The 9,223-nt window shown below is 42.2% G+C and overlaps 1 pseudogene; it reads left to right on the top strand.

The window, feature by feature from the left end:
• The first annotated feature begins 1,585 nt into the window (after positions 1 to 1,585).
• LOC101598983 lies at positions 1,586 to 4,255 on the top strand (annotated as a pseudogene).
• The last annotated feature ends 4,968 nt before the right edge of the window (positions 4,256 to 9,223 follow it).

The following is a 9,223-nucleotide window of genomic DNA, read 5'->3' as shown; positions in this document are numbered from 1 at the left end:
TTCCTGGAGTATGTGGGATGCTTATATCATGTTTAAGTGGAATTATAACCTTTTGGATATCTTCATTTGGAAATTAAGTATGATATAAGGAGCTATGGTTTGGTGTCAAGTTGACAAGAGGTGAACCTGTGATGATTAAGTTTTGTGCCAACTTTTTCTGTTTAGGAAACCACAGACGTCCCTCTTGAGTGGTTCTCTGAGTTTGTTTCTAGGAAAGAGTAACTGAAGGAGGAAGCCCACCACAGTGAGCCCTTTCCACAGAAAAGTTATGGGGGTGTGTGTGGGGGGGTGAGCTAAGGAAACTCTGGGAGACAAGAATCCTTCCCACCCACCTAGCTGTCGGTGCTACTTGCAACTTTCCAGTGTGGACTGAAGACAAGCGGCTCTCCAAAAATTCCCTGTGTCTTCAGAGCTGAAATGGGACTGCTGAAGCATCCAGCCTAGTAGACAAAGCAGCTACTGGGTTCCTTGATTCTTGGCCTGCAAACTGCTGGAGTGACATAAGTTAATCCAGTAAATTCCCTTTTCATACAATTTGTTCCTTTAGAAAACCTGACTCATACATTTACTAAACTACTTAGAATCTATTAAAAATAAATAATTGGGATGGACATCTACTCCATTTAAAGAAGTATAGAGCACAATTCTTTACCTATTTTGCTAGTAGTCATTTTCCATTTGTATAGTGAATTGATAACATGGGATAATTAAAAAGTTTTGGTTAATTAAAAAATATAGGACTGGAGAGATCACTTAGTGGTTAAGAGGCTTGCCTGCAAAGCCTAAGTACTCAGGTTCAACTCCCCAGTACCTACATAAGCCAGATGCAAAAGGTGACACATGCATCTGGAGTTCATTTGCAATGGCTAGAGGTCCTGGTGTTCCCATTTGCACTATCTATCCATCATCTATCTATTTATCTATTCATATGCCTCTCTCTGCCTATCAAATAAATAAATCATACACACACATGCGCATGTGGCCAAGATTTGTTAAAGGATTTAAAGAGTAAGCAGGAGGGGCAGGGCCTGTCTCTGCACTGCATGACATTCTTTGGAGTGGAACACCTGGCTCTCCTGGGTTGCTGTGGGCTCTGGAGGTTGCCAGAGGAATGCGTTCAGGCAGGGATGGGGATGGCACAAAGGATCTGGCAGTGGTAGGCAGCTGCTTGTGGAGGCAACCTTGCCCCGGAGCTCCAGAGCTCTTTCTTGCCTTCATTTCAGACTCTTCCATTCCTCTGAACAACCAGACACCAAGGTTTGGTTCATTAATGAAGCATTACATGACACCAGCCTTTTGGCCCTAGAATAGCAATTATTTTATAGATATTTTATTTACTTATGGGGAGAGATAATGGGCACTCCAGGGCCTCCAGCCACTGCAAACAAACCCCAGATGCATCTGCCACCTTGTGCATCTGGCTTATGTGGGTCCTGGGGAATTGAGCCTTGAACTGGGATCCTTAGGCTTTACAGGCAAGCACTAAACTGCTAAGCCATCTCTCCATCCCCTAGAACATCAAGTCTTAAAGTGTGGTTGGTGACCCCTGGGACTCTGTTTAAGTAAAAAACAATGCCCTGCAGTCATGTGCACCCTTGTTTGCGCTATCACTGTCTTTGAAGTCTACGATTTTCCTGAGGAAGCCTGCCTGTTCATCACTCCTAAACCTCCAGGTTTCTGGTAAGTCTCCCCTCCTCGTTATCCCCTCCTGCCCTTCACATTGCAGGATCTTTCTGTGTGTTCTTTTCTTTTCTATTTAAATCTCTTTAAACAGTTCTTCTAGGCCCTCATGGGTGCTCATGCTATTTAGCTGTATTCAATTTCTTTTCCTTGGTTCTGTAGTTCCCTCAGTAAATATAATAATTTAATAATAAAAAATCAATTCTATTTCAAAAAAATTAAATTTGAGCTGCGATTGTAGCTTAGTTGGTAGAGAATATGCCAAGGATACAGAAAACCCTGGGTTTGATCCTTAGCACTGCACAAAGTGAGTGGAGAGGACCAAGCCCGTCATCCCAGAACTGGAATGGTAAGAACAGGAGAATCAGGCCATTCTTACATTTCTTGCTATATAGCAAGTTCAGCCCAGGACACATTAGACCATTTCAAAAATAGAAAAACTGTAAAGCTAATTTAAATGTTTTTGAAAAAGATTGTGTAGAAAAAAACTTTTTTTTTTTTTTTTACTATCATTGGTTGGAAAAGGAATTATTTTTTCTTTATTAAAAATATTTGTTTATTTTGATTTATTTATTTGAGAGCAACAGACAGAGAGAGAGAAGGCAGCAGAGAGAGAGGAAGAGAGAATGGGCATGCCAGGGACTCCAGCCACTGCAAACGAACTCCAGACGCTCGCCCCCTTTGTACATCTGGCCTGGGGAATCGAGCCTCGAACTGGGGTCCTTAGACTTTACAGGCAAGTGATTAACTGCTACGCCATCTTTGCAGCCCGAAAAGGAATTCTTAAGGGAGACAGCAAACAAATCTTTAAGGGACCGATTGATTAAATGAGTTGCATTAAATTCTTTCCACTTTTCATCAGAAGACACCTCTAGGCTGGGGATGTAGTTCTATTATAGAGCATTTGCCCTGTATGAGCAAGACCCAGGATTTGATCCATAGTATCACAAAATAATAATAGTACTTTTATGAGGCAGATGTATTGGCGCAAGGGATCCCTGTTAGCCTCCAACCAGTAGAGCCGAACTCGTTCCTCTCCCTCTCAGCTGCACAGGCTGAAATGACCAAAGCAGAGGTTATGGAGAATCCTGGTCCTCGGATGGGCCGGCGAGAGTTAGTGACACAGTACTAACACTGCTGAACCAAGGCCCAGGGTGCTGCATAGGCTTTAGGGAAAGAACTCTTCTTACATGCATGGGGGATTGGATTCCAAAGGAGATCCAGCAGAAGCAGTCTATGGAAAGAAAGAAATCCACTGGAAAGTGATGTCCCAACACTTCACCAAATGCCACACCGAGATTCACCGCGGGGGAGGGGGGGGCTCATGCTGCTTTCAGTGACGGTGCGGTGGTCCAGGCGATGGGGCTGCTCTCTCACAACAACCACGCTCTGCGGAGGTTCGTGTGCACCTTTGTCCTCGCTCCTGAGGGCTCTGTTGCAAGCAAGTTCTATGTTCATAACGACATTGTCCGGTACCAGGATGAAGTCTTCGGTGGCCTTGTCACTAAGCAACAGGAGAAATGTGAGGAAGAAGTTGAAGGACATGAAGACAGCAGACACCTGACATGGTGCCTGATATTCCTGAACTTTCTATGGTCAAATTGTCAGCAATGACTCGGGGGAACATTTAGAGTAGCCAGAGTCTGATCATGAGCCAGAAGAAGAGCTGGAGCTGGAGCCTGCTCCTAAAATCCAGTAGGAGTAGTCTGAGCCGGTGTTGGAAGAGCCTCTCAAGCATGACCGGAAGAGCTCCTCTCCAGCTCCAACACTCTCCACACTCTGCAAGAGGATTTGCGTGCGTTTTCTTGGGCGTCTGTGACCAGTAAAAACCTTCCTCCTAGTGGAGCTGTCCAGTTACTGGATCGCCCCTGACGTTGTTAAAGTACCAGCTTCACAGCCCTATCCATAGCCTAAGCCAGAATCAGCTCCCACCGCAGAGGCCTCGAGAGCTCACAGAGCGCGAGAGCAACATTTAGATCAATGTTCCTCCCCAGCCGGGACCTTGGCTAATCTGACAGGCTGGTGAGCAAGGTGCTATTGAACCCCAAAGAATGGTGAGACACCCTAATGGTCAGTCACAAGCTCTTCATGGGCAACCTGACACACAAGGTGGACAAGTAAGAACGGAAGGATTTCTTTAAAAATTATGAGACTATGGTGGAACTCCGCATCAACAGTGGTGTGAAGTTACCCACCCGCCTTTGGCTTTGTTGTGTTTGATGATTCTGAACCTGTTCAGAAAGCTCTTAGCAACAGATCCATCATGTTCAGAGGTTAAGTCCGTCTGAACGTGGAAGAGAAGAAGACTGAAGCAGCTAGGGAAGGAGACCATCGAGATAGCCGCCTGCAGCCACCTAGAAGCCCTTGAGGTGGCCTAGGTGGTGGAATGCGAGGCCCTCCCCGAGAAGGCAAGGTGCAGAAGCCAGGATTTGGAGTGGGAAGGGGGATTGCTACATGGCAGTGCAGCTTTTCCTTCCTTGGTCTTCAAGCAGAAGTCAGACCCCAGACACTACAGAATGGTGAATTTCTTTGGCTGCCTCTGTTGTCTTGGGGCGTGATGACCCTTGTCTATTAAAAACTACTTGAAAGCCGGGCGTGGTGGCGCACGCCTTTAATCCCAGCACTCGGGAGGCAGAGGTAGGAGGATCGCCGTGAGTTCAAGGCCACCCTGAGACTACAGAGTTAATCCCAGGTCAGCCTGGACCAGAGTGAGACCCTACCTCGAAAAACCAAAAAAAAAAAAAAAAAAAAAAAAACTACTTGAGTTTGTACAATTTTATTCTTTGTATGTGTGGTGTGTGCTCTATACCTTTATTTCCTCTCTTGACCTTTTAGCCCTTCACTTCCAATTCAAATTTTGTACAATGATATTTTAGGAGTAACAGATTTTTAAAGAATAAAAAAAGAAAACACCAGACTTAATTGCCTTGCTTATTTGCATATACAGGCTAGATTTTTAAAAGAAATATTTAGATCATTTTTATTTATTTATTTAAGAGCAACAGACAGAGAGAGAAAGAGACACAGAGAAAGAGAAAGAGAGAGAAGAGAATAGGTACACCAGGGCCTCCAGCCACTGCAAATGAAATCCAGACGTGTGATTCCCTCTTGTGCATCTGGCTAAAGTGGGTCCTGGGGAATGGAGCCTCTAACCCGGGTGGTTAGGCTTCACAGGCAAGCACTTCACCAGTAAGCTATCTCTCCAGCCCTAGATTTTTTTTTTAAATAGCCATTTTCCCAAAGCCATGTGTAGCTTATTAATGACATTAGATATATTTCATTCAGTGGAATATTTCTTACTTGGTACATGTTTCAAAAGCCTATAAGACATAGGATTTGATAAATATTTTGGAAGTAGGAAAATCTGCATTTCTTCTGGAAAGTCATGATAATTTTTCTGATGTGGAAAAACTACCATTTGGGAAATCTGACATTGATTATTTCTGGCATGGTTAATTGGATGAAAGGTGTTAATAGAATCCATTTTCTTTTGATATATGATGAAAAAAATCATAAATTTACTGTTTCTACTGTTGGAATTTTAATTGTGACATAGATCTTAAATGTCTAGATTGCAACTGATAGCCTTTATTTGAATGTTAAATTTTTTTTGAAACAGATTTTTTTTTGTTGTTTATATTGGTGTTTATCAAGGCACAAGAAGACAAATCCCAAAAATCTGAAAAACAAACCCAGAGCAAAATATCATGTCTTCTAGTTCTCTTTGAGCCCAGCCTTGGTGATTGTTCAAAGAGTAATAAGATTCTAGATTGTTTTCCAGATATGTGGGGAATTGTAGAATCTTCATCAGCTTGTGTGTCTGTTACCATTCACTGAGACTATTGTAACAGATGGAATCTCAGAGTGGAGTGCCCTGGAGGTTGAGCTTGTGCAAAGACACTTGGATCTGTTAGCATTGATCCTCAGATGACTGAACTTTGATGTCTGTCAGGCTCCTCATCAGCCCTCATCAAGGACTATGACCTTGAGATCCAGCCTTACTGATGTGCCTGTGTGTCTGAGCTCCTTTCTCTAAACCAGAACCACATGGCACATATTCTATCTTGTTATAGTTCTCTTCAATTGATAGCCACAAAGTGGGCATTTTCTTGGAAATGACCGATTTTCATAGAAATAATTATGTAAGAAAAGAATTAATAATACCTGAAATAAATGAAAATGAGAACCTCAATAAAAGAGTAAACAGTTCACAAATATACAGATTTATATATTTCCAGAATCAACTAATATGACTGTCAATGATTGAAAATTGATTTGGAATTTTTAATTAGACATGTAGACCAAAAAAGAAAAATAATGGCTATGATATAAGACATAAACTTTATGACATGAAAAAAAAGCACAAGATTGTGACTTGAGGCTGATTTGGGGGCGGGGGGAGTCAACCAACAAGGATAGAGATCACTGGTCTGCTACCTCAGAGGGCAAGCCAGCACAAGAGAGGCTGAGAGCAGAGTGCCTACATGCCATTGTGAGTCAGTATGGAGCTGACTTTGCATTGCTCCTCCCTGCTCCACTGGTCCCTGTAAGTGACCTCCAGGTGTCTGGGCCAGGACCCATGCACCTGTCCCACTCAGTACCACCTGTCCCTGTAACTCTGGCCCCATCCTATTTTCACAGGGCCAGAGCTAGGCCTCATACTTACTCTGCCCCACCCAAGCAGCCAGCCCCTATGGGTTCCCAATCCATGCCTCTGGCCCCTGAGGGTATCAAAGCCTCTAGACTCAGGACATCTTTACAGCCTCCTCTGTTCACACCAAGCCTCACAATTGGCCACCACTACATACCTAAGCTCCCATACTAGCCATCTCCTTGGACAACATTCAGGCATGGTTTCTGGATCCCAGAAGCCCAACCACTCTTCTCTACTCTTCCACCACCAGCATCTGCCTTCATGGACACAGATAGGAAGCACAGTAATATCTGGCAACTATCCACCAAAGGGTATCTGTTTGTCCTCCACAACCTGCTTATTGAGGGTACAGGTAGAGAGCAGGGGCAAGTACAACTGCTCAAAGGCACTGCTGGGATAGTGGACTGAAGAGACTGTGCACAGCCAAATACAGTGCTTGTGTCAGGCACCATCACAGAACTTCTGGCTCACTTGCAATCTCCACAACTTGCCTGTAAGAGAGCTGGGTATGGTGGCGCATGCCTTTAATCTCAGCACTAGGGAGGCAGATGTAGGAGGATCACTGTGAGTTCGAAGACCACCTTGAGACTACATAGTGAATTCCAGGTCAGCCTGGGCCAGAGTGAGACCCTACCTCAAAAACAAAACAAAACAAACAAAAAACAGAGGATACAAGGATGCAATGTCATGCGATGGCATCCAATGCCAAGCCAGTTCAAACCCGAAACAGAATGCAAACTGAAGATTCTACAAGGGCAACACAGAGATGGGTAGACAACAACACAAAACAAACAAAACAACAAAGTGAGAGATCTCCACCAAGACTGCCTAGTTCCACAATGGAAGTCTCCAATGAAAACGCAGAGGAGACAACAGAAATTGAACCCTAAAATTGAAACACAATAGGCTATGTGGTTCTCAGCAAGCAAATTGCTGAACTAGAAGTAAATCATTAAAACACAACAATTGCATAAATGAAATATACACACCTTTCATCACTAGGTTTACCTTAACTGAGGAAAACCAGAGTTTTATCAAAAGAGAGATAAATGAATCGAAGGTGAGTCAACAAATAGAGGATCTCAACAACCAGCTGATTAAGCTTAATTAAGCTTAATGAATCATATGATCAAAATAAAGAATGAACTCCAGGAAGCATCAAGAAAATCAAATTTCAACTTGAAATTGGACCTCAAACAGAGATGGACATGATGCTTTTCATAACTGAAAAAAATCAAGTAAAGCTTCAAAAATTATCATTAGAAGCCCTCAATAGCAGTCAATCATATGGAGGATAGAATCTTTCAGCTGGAGGGCAAGGCAGAAGAAATTCATCAGGAGTCCAAAAGCATAAATATATTAAAAATTATGCAAACAGAATTTGAAGGAATTGTGGGATACCCTGAAATAACTAAATATCCACATAATGGATATACCAGAATTAGAAAAACCTCCAGGCCCAAAACATAGAGCACATATTCTACAAAATTAGTGATGAAAATATGCCCAGTCTCATAAAACAGGGTCCTAAGAGGCTCAAAGAACACCAAACAAACAGTAACAAAGAAGAAACTCCAAGGTACATCATAGTTAAAAGTATACACCATGAAAACAAAGACAGGGTACTAAAAACAGCAAGAGAGAAACATCTCATCACATACAAAGACAGTCCCATCAGAGTTACCTCATATTATTACATGGAAACCATGAAAGCCAGAGAGCCTGAAATGAAGTACTTCAAAACCTAAAAAAATTTAGGGCTTCCAACCCAAACTACTGTTCCCAAGGCAAGTATCCTTCATAATCTATGGAGAAAGGAAAACTTTCTATGACAAAGGTCAGCACTATGATCATGTGAAACCCAAACCAAACCTGTAGAGCATATTTCAGAAAATATTCCATGCAGAAAAGTTGATCAACCAGCCTCAAGAGCCTACAAGAGGATGAATATGGTAACCAAAACTAGAGTAGGCATGAAAACATACAGAGGACAAGAAAATACCAAATCCCATAAGCCCTCCAACACGATAGTTATCAAATCAAAGATCACAGATATAACTTTAAATATTAATGGAGTTAACTCACCCATAAGAAACACAAGTTAACAGGGTAGATGAGAAAAATGGATCATTCCATCTGTTGTCTTCAAGAAACCCACATCACCATTAAAGATAGACACCTCAGTGGGGCATGGTGGCCCACACCTTTAATACCAGCACTTGGGAGGCAGAAGCAAGAAGATCACCATGAGTTAGAGGTCAATGGAACAGAACTGATGACCCAACCCCTGGTTCAAGTAACTGTGGCTACTTGATCTTTGACAAAGGTGCCAACAATGTACACTGGAGAAAGACAGTATATTCAACAAATGATGATAGAAAATTGGACAAACACATTTAGAAAATTAAACTAGATTCACACCTCTCACCATGCACAAGAATATGGATTAAAAATCTCATTATATGACCCGAAATTCTCAACTATTGGATGAAATATAGGAAGAACTCTCCATGACATAGAAATGGGAAATATTTCCCGAATAAGACCCTAGCAGCCCAGGACATTAAACAATACTCAACCAGTGGGATATCATGAATCTGAAAAGCTGTGGTACAAACACACTGCAAACAGAGCCAATACACTACTTATATAATGGAAGAAAATCACCATCAGCTATGCCACTGACAGAGGCCTAATATCTACAATCCACAGAGAACTCAAAAAAACAAGCAATAAAATCTCAAAAATGCACTCAAAACCTGTGGCACACAACTGAATAGGGTATTGTCAAAGGAAGAAATTAAAATGTCTAATGCCCACCTAAGAAAATATGCAACATCCCTAATTATCTGGGAAATGCAAATTAAAAGAACTATGAGATTCAAGCTT

The sequence above is a fragment of the Jaculus jaculus genome, chromosome 2 (assembly GCF_020740685.1).
Source record: "Jaculus jaculus isolate mJacJac1 chromosome 2, mJacJac1.mat.Y.cur, whole genome shotgun sequence".
Lineage (NCBI taxonomy): Eukaryota > Metazoa > Chordata > Mammalia > Rodentia > Dipodidae > Jaculus > Jaculus jaculus.
The sequence above is the reverse complement of the archived record's forward strand: the minus strand, read 5'-3'. Positions and strand labels throughout refer to the sequence as shown.